Genomic DNA, 15,436 nt, shown 5'->3' on the forward strand with positions numbered 1-15,436 from the left:
AAAATAATATACTACCCCCACATTTGCTTCTTATGTAGTCTCTCCCCTTACTCTTGCCTATACCTTTGTTGCATCTTACTGGCAAATGGTCACTTATACTGGATTTGATGCTTATGCATAAACTAGATCACTGATTGGATCATTGACTAGATCAATAAGATAAGATACTGATGGTGGTTCTACTGCTTAAGCAACCAAATATACATGCTCTGATACTCCCAAATTTCTCAGAGAATTTATCTAATCTTCAGAATATCAATCTGCGCTACTGTAAAAGTTTGGAGGTGCTTCCAAATTCCATAGAGAATTTAAGGAATCTCTGAGAGATCAATTTGATGCATTATAAAAGTTTGAAAGTTCTTCCAATTCTGGCACATTAACAGGTGCAAGGTAAACTTAAACGCAACAAATGGGACTCAAACTACTACGATTGGTACATTCACTTAAATTGAACCGTTGGTGAATGTGGAAATTTATCCTAAAAGTGCGTACTAAACACGACAAGGACTTGTCTCTTACAACTCCCCTTATTTAATTTAATAAACCTTAAAAATCTAACATTTATATAGATAACTAATAATAAAACTATTTATAAATTTATTATATCAATATTTCAATATTAATGTTATATTTATAATATTTTTATGTATTTGCAATATTTTCTTATATCTATCTATCTATCTATATATATATATATATATATATATATATATATATATATATATATATAATTAATTAACTTATAATAAAAATGGTATTATATTAAATTGAAAGATTGTTATTTTAGTATAACTATTTGGAAACAATATAATTTAACATTCAAAGTATTGTGATCTTAAGCCTATCATATATGTGGAAAGTTTCTAACCAAATAAAGTTTCTAACCAAATATAAAACACAAACAATGGTTTAAACAAAATAATTAATTGAGAGGACACATAAATATATAGTTATCTTTTAATTATAATATTTTTATTATAATTATAATTATAATTATATATATATATATCTATATATATATATATATATATATATATATATATATATATATATATATATATATATATATATATATATATAGAAATCTCTATCAATTTAGTTATTTTTCAATGTTGAATAATAAATGTCATATATATTTAGAGTTGAGATGGAAGGAGCTTGAGAAACTCTTGGGGTAGTTAGAGTTTCACTCTAGCCGCTCAATATTTGCACCGTTTGCATGGACTTTTGCAGATCTCCCCATTCAATGGTGAATCTTTTCGATTTGGTAAATAAATATGTTTCTTTTGCAGGTATGGATTTTAGTCAAGCTAGCTCTTGTATGGTTTGGTACAACTCTATGTTGAAGTTTGGTTTTGGTCTTCCGATAGTAGAAGAATTTTCTTCCCTTAATGTTCTCGTGGATGAGGAAGCTTCCTGCTATGAAAAATAATTTTCGTAGAATGACTTGGTTTATAGGTTTAATGGGTACTGGTTGCTACTAGTCAATCTACATAAATGGATCTCTAAGACATGGAAGCCAAGTTTTTACAGGCGAGTTGAATATTTACACCATGGCACAGGGTTTCTTCACAGTGGCTTTTGATAAGATTGCAGACAAGAAGGATATCTATGAAGTTGGGCAATGGTTTTGGGGGAGTGTTGGCCTCTTTATGCAGCCTTGAGCTCCCATTTTTGACTCGGTAACAACATTAATTTCTACAACCCCAGTCTGGGTTAGGCTTCCAAACTTTCCCTTGCATTTCTGGAATCACACATCACTTTCCTCCCTTGAGAATGTGCTGGAAAAATTCTATCATAGCTATCATGAAACAAAACAAAAAAATCAAGACTACTTATGTTCGCATTTGTGTGGAGATGGACTTCAACAAGTGTTTTCTGGCCGAGATTAATTTGATGGCTCCAAACTATGTTTGGGTCCAAAAGCTTGACTATAAGAATATCTTATTTTGGTGTAAAGCATGTTATGAAAAGGGGAATGTATTGAAAAACTACCCCAAGTACTCTTGGAATAGTAAAGACTGGAAAAAACCTAGAAGGCCCAAATGGTGGGAAGGTGCACAAGGTGAACACTATAAGGTACTGAAAGAAGAAGAGCTTCAGGACAAGAAAGACTCAAAAGACAAAAAGGAAACAGTCAAAGAAACCATAGTCACGGCAACAAAATCTAAGCAAGAAAAATAGCTTGCCAATGTGGATCCTCCTGTCACTAGTAAGGATTCCTTAAATGCAACATTAGTGGAAAAGTAGCAAACCCTTATGGAAAACAGATTCCTTCTGGAAACCACAAGGAATTTTGTTAAAAAAGAATCTTTGGGTAGATTAGGCAGATGAGGAAGATTTCAAGAATAAGTTCATGTAGTTGCCAAAGAGCGATCCACCGAAATTCGCACAAAATGTAGGTTAGATTTAAGTTCAGAAGAAAGAAAAAAAGAAAATTATCCATGAAAAACAAGAAGTCAAAACAGATCAAAATAAAATTATAACTAAAAATAGAATGTAAATATCTTTGTATTTTAAGATTTTTCTGGAAAATACTAAATTAGAAGAAAACTTAAATTTTTGTAATAAGAAATTTCTTTGAAAATTTAGATTAAACTTTTGTGCTCAATCTCAAACCAACAAAAAAAATAATAAAAATATATAAAAGTTATAACTTTATAATCCAAAGAGTATATATATATATATTCTTTCTTAAAAGAATTGAAAATTGTCATGTAACTTAGCAAGAGTATTTTATTATATAAATTCCAGTCGGATACTATTCTTCATTCAAAAGCTTTTAAATACCAAATAGTGAAACATACTTAAGCAAATAAGTGCATGGAGTTAAGAGCATGTCTACTTATATGACACAACACACATAGATGCTCAAATTAGGGAACATCTCTTTCCATTTGTGTTACATCAACACGTTTTTTTCTATTTGGGTTTTTTCTATTTTATTCTCACATGTGAATTAAAATAATGTTTATTTTCATTAATTTTTTGTTTTTTAAAATAAACTTAATTATATATATAGTTAGTCATAAAACCAGATTCCTTAGTAAGTGGTTATATATATAAAATCAGTGTCCTGTTTTTTATATGTACAAATCAGAAATAGTCATAAAACAAGTTATATATATATAATATTGTGAAATAAATATTATTAAAATCTTGATTAAAGTTGAAAGGACAAGGAAATATAGACAATATAGTATAAAAAATAGTTTGGAGAGTAAGATATAGAGAAGAAAGATAGTTAAAAAGTTTTGAAAATTAGTGTATATGAAAGTTATATGGGAATAATGAAGAAAACAACAACATTACATTGACAGCTTTAACAAAAAAATTAAGAGTAACATAAAAATTAAGAGTAAAGCGTGAAATTATTTGAAACATCTCGTGATATTAAGAACAAGTAAGTATAGAAATTAGAAGCAAGTCACACATGTTTAGAAGTGAAGTGGGAAGACAAGAACAAACCAAGGAGTTGTGGGTAGAAAGGTTATGCTGAGTATGTGGAAATAGGGAGGTAGAAACTGAGCAACACTTTCCCTTATGTTGTGTAGCATAATCACAAATGAAGGCCAAATAAAATTTGCATATAGGAGAAATAACCAACATTTGAAAAGTGTTTAGTGAGAGGTACATTGAGATTGGTTGAGAAAGTGATGCAAAGAAAGAGGCAAACACTTGAGAATAAACTAATGGGATGACCAAACTTGATTTAAAATGAAGGGGAACAAATCTAATAGAGTTGACCAAGTCCATGTTTTAGGTACTAATATTCCACCAACATCTCTAGTTACTTATTCCAAAGGGAAAAAACCCACAATTTTATTCAACTTTAAAAAATGAACAAAATTACATCTTGTAGATGTTGACCACATAATTTCGGTAAGCACAACCTCTCAACTTATGAGCATAAGAAAACACTGAGAAAAAATTACATAGATCTGTGAAGTTAAGTGTAATAGTAATCACTTAACTTCTCTCTTTTGTCTCTTTTTCTAGACCTTCTGTCATCCCCCTAAGGTGGGGCCAATTGGAACCATTTCTAGTTCACTGCCAGTTATCTTCGGTGGGAATTCTTTTTCTGAATTTGAACTTTCAGAAACATGAACTCTCTTTGTGTCCATAGTCATATCCTCTTTATGGGCCACCTTTTTTTGTTGTTATGGATCATGGATCACTTTTGATTCTGTACCATTTTGTTGGTGGGTTGCATTGCCATTTTGGACCTAAGCATCCCCTTCTTCTTATTTTGGAGGTTTCTTTGTGATTTATTCTTCTTCTTGCCTTGTGAAATAGGGGTCAAAAGTCTTCCATCTATTTCATTTACGGGCCTGCCCCTTTTTCTTTTCTAGGTTCTTTTTCCCCTTAGGGCATGTATTCTGTAAGTATCATGTTTTGTAACAAGATTGACATTTCAACATTGTATTTTCATAATCCAAAAGTTGTCCACTAAAAGTTTTTATGTTTCAGCGAAATGCGGTCAAGTAGACCTTTACTTAAGTCAATTTTTACACATATTCTAGCGAAGATAAATATCACTTTCTTTGTTCTAAGGTGATCCATTTTCTTGAATGACCAGAGAGTGCTCCCAATTTCCTCAAGAACCTAGTGAGGCCAGAAGGGAAGTGGAAGATTTTGTAGCCTTCACCCATACTAGAATTGTTGAGACCACCATTGTTGTGGTGTCAAAAATCTGGAAACCAAGGGGTAATGAAGAGCCTTGCGTTTCCCCAAAACCAGGGTCCTTGTTTCAAAACTCTATCCACATCTTCCTGTGTATCAAATTTTACAATGAAGAATCCTTTTGAACAAAGGTATATGTCACATTTTTTGGCCCGTGTTGTGAAACCCACTAATGTAAAACATCAAACCTAGGCAAAGAACCATTGAATCTACAAATCATTGCCCTAGATTGAAGAAAATAAAATAAAAAATTGATTTACCTTTATTGGGTTTACCTCTATGGAAGGGGATTGTTGTTGGTGTTCAACAATATAAGATCTAGGGTTGTGTTGTGGCAAATCAATTTGATTAGATCCCTTGCCTCATGTCTGTTACAGGTCTATTTGTGCACAACACTCCCGACATTCAGATCAATAACTTTAGGGCTCATCAAACCCTAATTTAGTTGTTACATGGCCTAGAGAAGTCAATCAATCCTGGGAATCCACAGCGGGGTTTGGCAAGGTCTTAACCCATCCTTTTAGAATTCTTTTAACTCTGCGCAATTTTTCCTCCCAAATAAAGAAGGGAGAGCCTTTGGTTGGCTCTTTCCAGCAATCTTTGACCCTTTGCATGAAATCTGTCTCTTTTGTCCATAGATAGCTAAATATGAAAGGGATAGGCCCCAGATCCTTAGCAGCCAGCAACTCTAGGCTGATGGGTTTGTGATCTGAAACACTACTATGTAGAATACACATTCTTGTCTCTAACCCCAGAAGCAGGAAAGAGCTTTGAACAAGGAACCAATCAAGTCTTGCTACGATGTGGCCTGGTCCAATTCTTTTATTTGACCATGTGAACATGCTTGTAATCGACTTTATATCTAGCAGATCCCAATCTTGCATGAAATATTCTACCCATTCTCTTGCCAGATCTCTGACTATACTCCCACCTCTTTTTTCTGATGAGAGAAGGGTGAGATTTAGGTCTCCGGCTATGATTAAGTTTTCCAAATTTTCTAGATCTGCCAGACTTTTGATGGATTCCCAACATTTTCTTTTCTCACCTGCATTGTTAGGTGCATAAACATTGAAAAGACATATAATTTCCTTTGATTCTAGGTGCTGCATTTTTAAAAAAATCCAATGGGTATACAGAGACTCAGAGATTAATGAGAACTTATTTGTGTTTCAGAGTGATCCAAGTCCTCCCGATGCTCCACGAGCAGAGATTGCATGCACTCCAAAATCTTTTGCTTGTTTGGAGGAAAGTTGTGTCCTCCAATTTGGTCTCCTGGATGACGAGGATATCCAGGGCTTCTAGTATTATTAGACTCTTCATTGATTCTTCTTTAGTTGCGGTGCCCATTCCCCTACAATTCCAAGAGACTATCTTCATCATTTATTTTTGCCTTGTTGAGCTCCCTTGGAGCTCTGGGATTGGATCCTTGTCATCTTCGGGGTTTTTGCTAGAAACTTCTCTAAAGTTGCCTGGCTGCCCTGGAGCTTGTCCTTACAAGTTTCTTGCTCTCTTTTTTCCTTTGCAAACTTACGTCCTCTTGTAGATCTTCTGGGAGATGGCTGGGATTCGTCTATTTCCCCTTCCTCCTCTGATTCCTCAGACTCTTGGGTTCCCTCCACCTCTTCTGACATTTTCTCTGAAACATTTTTGATGGAGGGGGAGATTTTAGAGGGATAAGCCTCCTTGGTGGTTTCTGCCTCCTGGGTGATCATGATTTCAAATCTAAGAATCTCGAATTTGTTCCCTTGGCTTTCCATGGGCGGTTTCTGAGCAGGGCCCGCTTGAGGGGCTTTGGCATTTCCATTTGCATTCTTCTTGTGGAAGGTTTTGGAGCGCTTTGCCTGGTTCCATCCTTCTTCCTTTCCTTTTTCTTCCACCCCTTTGGATGGGCAGTCTCTGGCAAAATGTCCATATACATGGCACTTCCGGCATTTGAATGGCAGTTGCTCATAGTCTAGTTTCTGTATATGAGTCCAGGGACCGACAACTATCTTGATGGCTTCCAGTAATCAGACCTCCAGATCTACCTCCACACAGATTCTGGCACAGTCATACTGGTCTTTACTATTGGCCTTGTCTATAAATTTTCCAAGGGTATTTCTGATGTGCTTCAAAGAATCTCAGTTCCAGCAATGAATTGGGAGATTGGGGAGTCACACCCACACTGGGACCGCTGTCGGCACATCCACCACCGGATCAAAGTCTGGTGTCCATTTATTTAAATACAGTCCTTGGGGGCCCATGAAGTAGGGGAAATTCTTGAAAATGAGATCTTTGTCTTCTTTTGCGGAGAATTCAAACAAAAAATATCCTCTCCTGAGGAAGTAAGAGGTTACCTTGTTTTGTATCAGAGGTGCCCAGTTCCTGGCTACCCAGTTCTCGGTCGTCTTCGGGGAAGGCCAAAGTCTTGTAAACTGTCCTACCAAAGCCCGATCTGCCAGAGAAAGAGCTACTTGGATCGGTCCTTCTGGTGGTAGGGTGATCTCAGGGATATCTTCAAGCCGCTTCACAAACTTTGCTGCTTCCATGCATTTCTTCTTATGCGGGGAGGCCAACAAAGATTTGAAGGCCTCTGCTGAGGATGGTGGAGAAGGAGGGCGAGTTGGCTCCTCCATGGAGAGCAAACAGGTCCAGCCAGGGAGGCCGCGACCTGTAGCAGGTCCCTCGACGGACCCCTGCAGGCACAAAGCAGAGCCCTCCGCAAACTCCCTCGTAGGTACCTAGCTGATCCTTTCACGGACTCCCATGTAGGGTGAGAGCACGCGAAGCGCGGGCGCGCCCGCAGGCACAAATCGCGCAGAAAGTGGATATTGCAGGCTCAGAACCCTCAGCTCAGAGGTTGCAGAGCGCACAAAACCTAACTTACCAGGGGCACCCAATCAAGTTCATGTTGTTATTACCTAAATAGAGTTGTTATTTAATCATTTTATCATGTTTGTATGCATCTTAATTCAAAATTTTAACTTTTTATATTAAAAATTTTACTATTGCACCTTTTTCATCTTTTAGTATGATTTTCCTTTAACTCTAAAAATATTTCTTCATATTTTGAAAAAATATGATTAGTCTAGATGCTTATTGAAAGTGAAGGATGATCCTATTATATCAATTAAAAGTACTACACTGTAAAACTAGTTTGATATAAATTTTGATGTGGATAATGATCATGTAAATTAAAGTCTCACCATAATGATATGCTACAAATCACATCATATTACTATGCCATTATAATAATAACTAATAATAATAGCTTTTAAGGAAACAATTGTAAGAAAAGGAGGGCTACAATGGAATCAAATCTTATTCTACATTAACATTATCCACACCAAACACTATATCAAACTAGTTTTAGGGTGTAAGACCTTAAATAAATGTAATAGTATCATAGTGATATGCCATAAATCCCACCATAGTGCTATGCCATTGTAATAATAAATTTTCGGGCAACAACTATGAGTAAAAGAGGGTCTACAAGGCATGAAATTTATACTATCAACAAATTTAAGAGTGAGAGAGAATGCTATTTAACATTCCTAGGAATTGCACTTAAAACTAATTTTAAAATGTAAAAAATTAAAACAAAAACCAACAGTAATCATATCATATCCTATGCCAAGTTATGTCTAGAAATTTAAATTTTTTATATGTTGATTGATGACACCTCAATTAAGCTAGTGAATGAAAAGTTGGATTATGAGTATGTAGTTTTCAAATGTGAAGCATGGTTTGAGTATGGTCATTTGGCAACCTTACCCAAAGAAAAAAATGGAATTAAGAAAGAACTCCAAACATTTGGGGAGAAATATAAGGAAGTGAAACCATTAACTTATGTGGTGGAAAGGCATGGAAAAGAACCATCACTTTATCGAGAGAAATTCATCTAGGATAAAAATAAATAAAAACAAAGAAGAAGCTCATAGAAATAACCTTGTAGAGGAAGTTGTGATCACAAAATCGGACAAGGTAGATCCATCTCATATTACTCCTTTTGGAAAAAATAAAGAAAATGAATTCGTGTGAATAAGGAAAAAAAACAAAAATATAACACTATAGTTAATAAGAATACAACAAGAAGTCTCTTAAAGTAGATTAGGTGAATGAGATCACGAACGTTAATGCAACCCACCTTAATTCAAATCCAACCTAACTTGGGCGTGTGATTGTGAACTTTCCATGAAAAATTGGGATTTATAATAATATCCCCATAAATTCAAGCTCATGTCTTGTGGGTGCAATTTTTTTACTTATTAATTATCTGAGTTTAAAACAAAACAAACAACAAAACAAAATTTGAATAACTCACTCTATATATCAATCTCTATATCAAAATCAAGAAGATATCTTGAATTATGAAATAAATAAAAATATATTATACAAAAAAACCAATATATTATTTAATAAAAAAATAATAAATTTTAAAATTAAAACTTTAATAACTATTAATAAATAAAAATACATTATATAAATCCACTCATTACAAAATATGACTTAAGTAGAAACCATGAAAAATAATTAAATGCTTTCATTACCGATGAAAGATAACTCAATGAGATACATTACAAGAGCCGACCATGATAATAATGAAAAACACCTGTCCTTAGTTTAAACGTTGGTTATGTCCGACCTAAAAAAAAACTTCTCTTTTTTTTTTTTTTTTAATCATAGAATTTTATATTTTATGTAAATTTAGTTTTGGATAGAGTAAATATATGAGATAATATATAATTATATTTAAAAAAAAATAGATGAGCTTTTTTTTTCCCTTGGAAAAATCGTAATTTTCATTATGTAAGAAAATTACATGTTGTATATGCATCAAGTATATGCTATAAGTGAGCCATGGCCTGTCAAAAATGAATATTGTTCACTTGTATCAATTCAAAATTTGGTGCCTTGAGTCCACGCAGGGAGGCCCAGTTTCAAAAAATATTTTTCATATTGTTTTTCAATAAGAGTAAATTGTAGTAGATTTCTGAGAAATAAACATATGTATATTTACAGATGGAGACTGTGAAAGCATGAGAAAAACCATGTATCCAGGCTCCCATTGAGCCTACTGTGCAGCTATGTCCATGAAGGGTCTGTGATAATATTGATAATGGGCCCCTTCCCTCCATTCCTAGATCATCCAAGTGCGATAAGGCCTGTCCGCAGCCTCTTTGGATAATCGATCATTAGTTACATTCCTGTCCCTAAAAATGTGATGGCATATGAAAAAATCAAAATTTGAATAAAGTCAAAGAGCCTCATCCAAGATATGTCTCAATGTGTAAGTATAGCATCTTGTCTTCTTGTTAATCCAGTCACATACAACTTGTGAACCCCCAAATAGTTGCAATGCTCTACAATGTTTTTCCACTGTATATTGAATAATAAATTTAGCAGCGGATAGTTAAACAAAGTTGTTCGAGCCTCCTCCTAGGCCCATTTGTATATTGTAAAGATGGAGGTTAGAGAGATATAGGATGGCTCCCTTCCCACACCTGCCCTCCTGCGCGGAACCATCAAATAAATGCCAAGGAAGTGAGTGGTTAATGGATTTAGGTATAAGAGTACGAGGTCGCAGGGAATTATCATCTTCTGAGATAAGAGTATAATCAGACAAGATCCGAGCAAAAACTGAAGGCCAGTGACGGGACGCATTCAAGAATATGAGTCTGTTGCATGCAATCCAAATGGCCCAGCTGATGAGAAGCAGAAGGTTGCAAAGTTTAGGTGGGATAGCCCTTGTCCACCAGTTTATCCAGGCCTCCACGGGATTAGAGGCCTTCCACCTAATCTTTGTAGAGACTTTTGTAGTAATTTTCTGCCAGTGTTAATGAGTAGTTGTGCAATCTATGAACAGATGCGAGACAAATTCCTTGCTGCTCTTGCAAAGAAAGCACCAAAAAGGGCCATTTTGGGCTCACTTGAGGAGGTTTTCCCCCATGGGTATTTTGTTGTTAAGGATGGTCCACATGAGAAGTCTGCATCTTGGGGGTGCTTTGAGCTTCCACAAGTGCCTCCACAAATGTTCAATGACTTGTGGTCTTCGAGCATCAACTAATACCAGGTAGCCCTCCTTGGGTGTGTAAGACCCAAATTTCGATAATGCCCAGTTGATCTCATCTTTTCCATCCCCTAATTAGATGTGGGCATCAGTGAGAGCCCCAATGTAGTCCTTCTAGATCTACGCCCACTGTTGAGGAATATTTAAGCTGTGGGTTGATTTCCAAGCTTGCTGGAAAAGGGTGTAGTGCTTAGAATCTCTTATGTGATTGATATGAGTGATATTCATTGTACTGAGATGATTTATGATCTCAATAGGTAGTCTGTGGCCATCCCCATAGTCGATCTAGGGGTCCTGTCCTATCCTAATAGGCCGAACTGGATTGGATTTTCCATGTGATGCCAGCTCTGATGATGTCCAAGCATTTAAGAACAACCTTCCATATAATCGACGTCCCAGAGGAGTATCTGTGTGGCTACCTTAACCAATCCATCACATTGAGAGGGGAAATGTATTTGGAGACCACCACCTTGGTCCATAAGCTATTAGAAGATATAAGTTTCCATCCAAGTTTTGATGCCAGGGCTGAGGAAAAGTCTTCCAATTTCTTGATGCCCCATCCACCCCATTTATTTGGAAGGTTGAGTGCATCCCATTTGACCCAAGCATAAATTATTCCTGTCTGTTTTCCCTTCCAAAGGAATCTGCAACAAATTGCCTGTATCCTTGAGAGTATACCTCTGGGGATCCATGCCAAGGACGACCAACAGACCGGTGTAGCCTCTAGAACGGTCTTGATGAGGATAAGTCTACCTGCCCTGGATAGATATTTGTAGTACCAGATATTGAGTCTTTTCTGCATCTTCGCTATAACCCACATCTAGTCTGTTATTTTGTATCCCAAGGCTTCAACTTATATCCAAGGTATTTTAACCCATCCTCAAGTTTCAACACAGTGAACTGAAATATTTGTAGGGAAAAGTGGATCTCATGTTGGGTGCATCTAGCTGTTGTCAAGGTGGACTTACTGCAATTGACCATCATGCATGTAGCAACTTGAAATAGGGAGAAAATGTTCTTTATGATGGTCAAGTCCCCTATGCCTCATTGAGGAAAATTAAGACATCATCCATGAATAACAGGTGTGTTAAGATGCAGTCTTCTATGACTTTTATAGCCTACATTCTGCCCCTTCTGGCCTCTGCTTTTATGATTCTACTGAGCCCCTCCACTATTAGGAGGAATAGAAGAGGTGAGTGGACAACCCTGTCGAAGACCTTTTTCAGAATGAAATAAAGGAGAGGCCGAACCATTAACCAAAACACTAAATGGAGTGTTAGTGATACAACCCATAATTCATTTAATGAAGACAAATGGGAACCCAAGGTGGGTTAAAAGCATTCTAATATACAACCAACAAACTCTGTCAAATTTCTTAGAGAGGTCGACCTTGAGGATCATACCTTTGATTTTATTGTAATGCAATGAGTGCATAACTTCTTGGGTTGTTCCCACCGCTTCGTGGATTTGTTGGTCTTGAAGAAAGGCATATTGCTCCTGTGAGATGTGGGTGGATAGAATGGGCCTTAAGTGGTTGGCAATGATTTTAGCCATGATCTTATAGATGTAGTTACAAAGAGAAATTGGTATGTAATCATCGAAGGAGTTTGGATTGTCAATCTTGGGGATGAGAGCAATGGAAGCAGCATCTTTCCATTAACTCTTTAGTCTTCCACTACCTTGAGGAGGTCTGAGCCTAGAATCTCAAAAAATGCTATGTAGAATTCCACCGTCCAACCATCCGGCCCAGGACTCTTATCTTTCTTGAACCATTTGAGGGTGGCTTCCATCTTTCCTTAGGAGACTTCCTTAGTTAGTTCCCTGCCTTCCTCCTACTACACAAACCCTGGGAATAGTTGTGCGACTTGTATTATTTTGGAAAGGTTCACTATGGGCGGTGCTCTGTATATTTTCTTAAAGTGAGAGGATGCCAATGCTACTAGCTGGGGGAAGGTGTTTACAGGGTGTCCCTGTTCATTCGAAAGCTGCCATATGGTGTTGATTGCCTTCCTCCCATTTGCGAATTTATGATAAAACTTAGTGTTATCATCTCCCTCAAGCATCCAGATCGCTCTACTTCTCAACCTCCATGATTCTTAACGATCCTTTAAGATTTCCCCTCTAGCATCATATAGAGATGAGATTTTATCCTTGTGTTTAGTGGAGCTGTACACCCCTCCCAAGTTATTCCCAAAGTCCGTAATTACTATTTCAGCCTCTCTGAGGGCTTGATCATCCTACCTCCTCAAAGGAACCTTCTGCTATATGACCTGCTACAGTAGGGGGGTGCGCCTTCTAGAATAATGTGACCATACAAACTTAGGAAGGGTCCTTCAGCCATGTGGCACAGAACTTGAAGGGACCTTTAGGTTTCCCTTGCCCCCCGCTGATTTCCATATAAATAGGCAAGTGATCAGAGATGCCCCATGATCCCACCCATTACCTGTGAATTAGGCCGTAATTGAGAAGGCCTTCCTTAATAAGAAATCTATTGAGTCTATGAGCTAGACTATCTTCCACTATTCTATTGTTTGCCATGTGGGTTTCATCTTTGTGATGGGGATCTCTATCATATTGTGGGCTCCCAGTACATTCTCAAAATGGACTAAAAGGGGATCAATTTGTGCTCTCTGTCCCCATGATTCCACATGTCCTATGGAGAATTTTAAATCCCCTCCCATGATTAGAAAATCCTTTTGACAGAGTTCAGAGTTAAGTAGGCGGTCCCGAAATTCAGGCTTGTGTTGGCACGGTCCATAGACATTAATAGCCCGTATCTCCATCCCTAGGTCAACCGAGAACAAGTCTGCCCCAAGATAACCCGGCCCTCTCCAGTAGTTGCAAAGATTGATAGTGAGCAAGTTGAACCCCAGGGTAATGCCTCCCGAACGACCACTTGCATCAAGGCCAATAAAGGACCAATCTAGGAGCATAAATTGTAATAATAGAGAGATAGCTTCAGCAAAGCTAAGGGTTTCCTGGAGGAAAATAACATCAATAGGAGAGGCAGATAGCAGTCTTCTAAGAGCTGTTTTTATCGGGTCTAGCTAGCCCTCTACAATTGAATGATACAATATACATGAGGGGGGCTCAGGTAATGGGCCTCGTGTTCTAAGAGTCCTCAGGATGGTAGATTTCTTATTAGAAGCGATTTCGTCTCCAGCCATACTCTGTGCTTTGGAGAGGGAAGAGGGGCGTCCTCAAGGGAGTTTAGGGGGAGTAGGGGAGAGTACTAGGTCAAGACCAATGTGGTCGTCCTGCTATTTTTTGGCCTTAAACCTAGTCTAGTATCTCAGGAATGGAGGCCTGTCTTCAAGAACAGGGGAATACAGTGGAAGGGACTCTGGGATAGAATATGGGGTGACGGAGAACGTGGCTGGGGGGGCCGAGGGGGAAAAGATTGGGGGGCTGGGGGTGGGGGGGAGATACTCCAGTAATCCAATGTTCAATGCCAAATGGAGGAAATGCCAAGCCATCAGTAATAGAAGATGTGTGAGAGGGGTAAGAGGAGGGTGAACTCTTACTTGATGATGATGATGCCCCGGCAGCCGCTCTGGCCCTTGTGAGTGGTGGAGAGGGTGGCTGAAGAGGTGGTCTGCCGTGTTTCTTTGGAACCTCTCTGGAGTGTGTCTTTCCTGCATCCACCGGATTCGCTTGTATCCCTAGGTGTCTGATGGGAGGCTGTTCCTCCTGTTCCTATGCTGACTTAGATGGGATTGCCCTTACCTATTTCCTTGATCTTGCCTTATTATTAAGTGGGTATTCCTTAAACAGATGCTCGACCTTGTGACAACATCCGCACGTGAAAGGTACCCCTTCAAAATCCAATGTCTGTCTCTGAGTAAAATTTCTCCACTGAATTGTGATGTATTCCTGCAAGCCATCACTGGTATCCAAATGTACTAATACCCTTGTGTAGGCCATCATACCTCTCATAAGGTAGGATTTTTCATGATCCAGGTATGAGCCCAGGACATTCCCAAGTCTCTTGAAAACATCTTCAGACCAAAATTGTAAAGGTAGCCCTCGGAGACGGACCCATAGGGGACCAACATTTAGCTTCTCACATTTTGGGTCAAATAGGGGCATCCATCTGCGCAGGAGCATCAGAACATTTTCTATGTGCCAAACCGTAGAGAGGACCCAATTCGTGTGTTCGGTCCTTGTGAAATGGAGGGCAAACCATCCCCTAAAAAATTCTAGACGAAAGGAGGATCAGCCAGATGCCGTCCCCAAACCTCCGATGTCCACTACTTCAGCCTAGCTACACTATAGTTCCTCCCCCTGACTCTTCCAACTAAGACCCTGTCAGCAATATCCATAGTATCGATCAACTGAATGTCCTCTCTGAGCCTTAGAAAAGCCTCAGAAGCTTTGGGTTTCAGGCATCACTGTCTTTTAGACGTTCGTGGCCTGTCTCCATCTGTGGGCTGTAGAGGTTCGCTCAGAGGAGGATGATCCCCAAAATTAGGAGGGTCCTGAGGAGGCTCCACAGAGAAAACTCCAAAAATGGGTGAGATCCCTGTGAAATTACCAGATTGGGGAGTCGTGGAGAGTAGCATAGGTTGCCGTTCAAGAGCGAAAGGCATGAGGGGACACGGGAGCCAGTGGAGGGTGGAAAGGGTGTGATGCCCACTGAGAGATTTTCCAAACCAGGATCCAGAGAGTGGTCCACGAAAGATAGGGTAGATGGCAACAACAACT

The sequence above is a fragment of the Pinus tabuliformis genome, chromosome 4_2 (assembly GCF_031772625.1).
Source record: "Pinus tabuliformis cultivar Carrire ecotype Pingquan chromosome 4_2, CPIR1, whole genome shotgun sequence".
Taxonomy (NCBI): Eukaryota; Viridiplantae; Streptophyta; class Pinopsida; order Pinales; family Pinaceae; genus Pinus; species Pinus tabuliformis.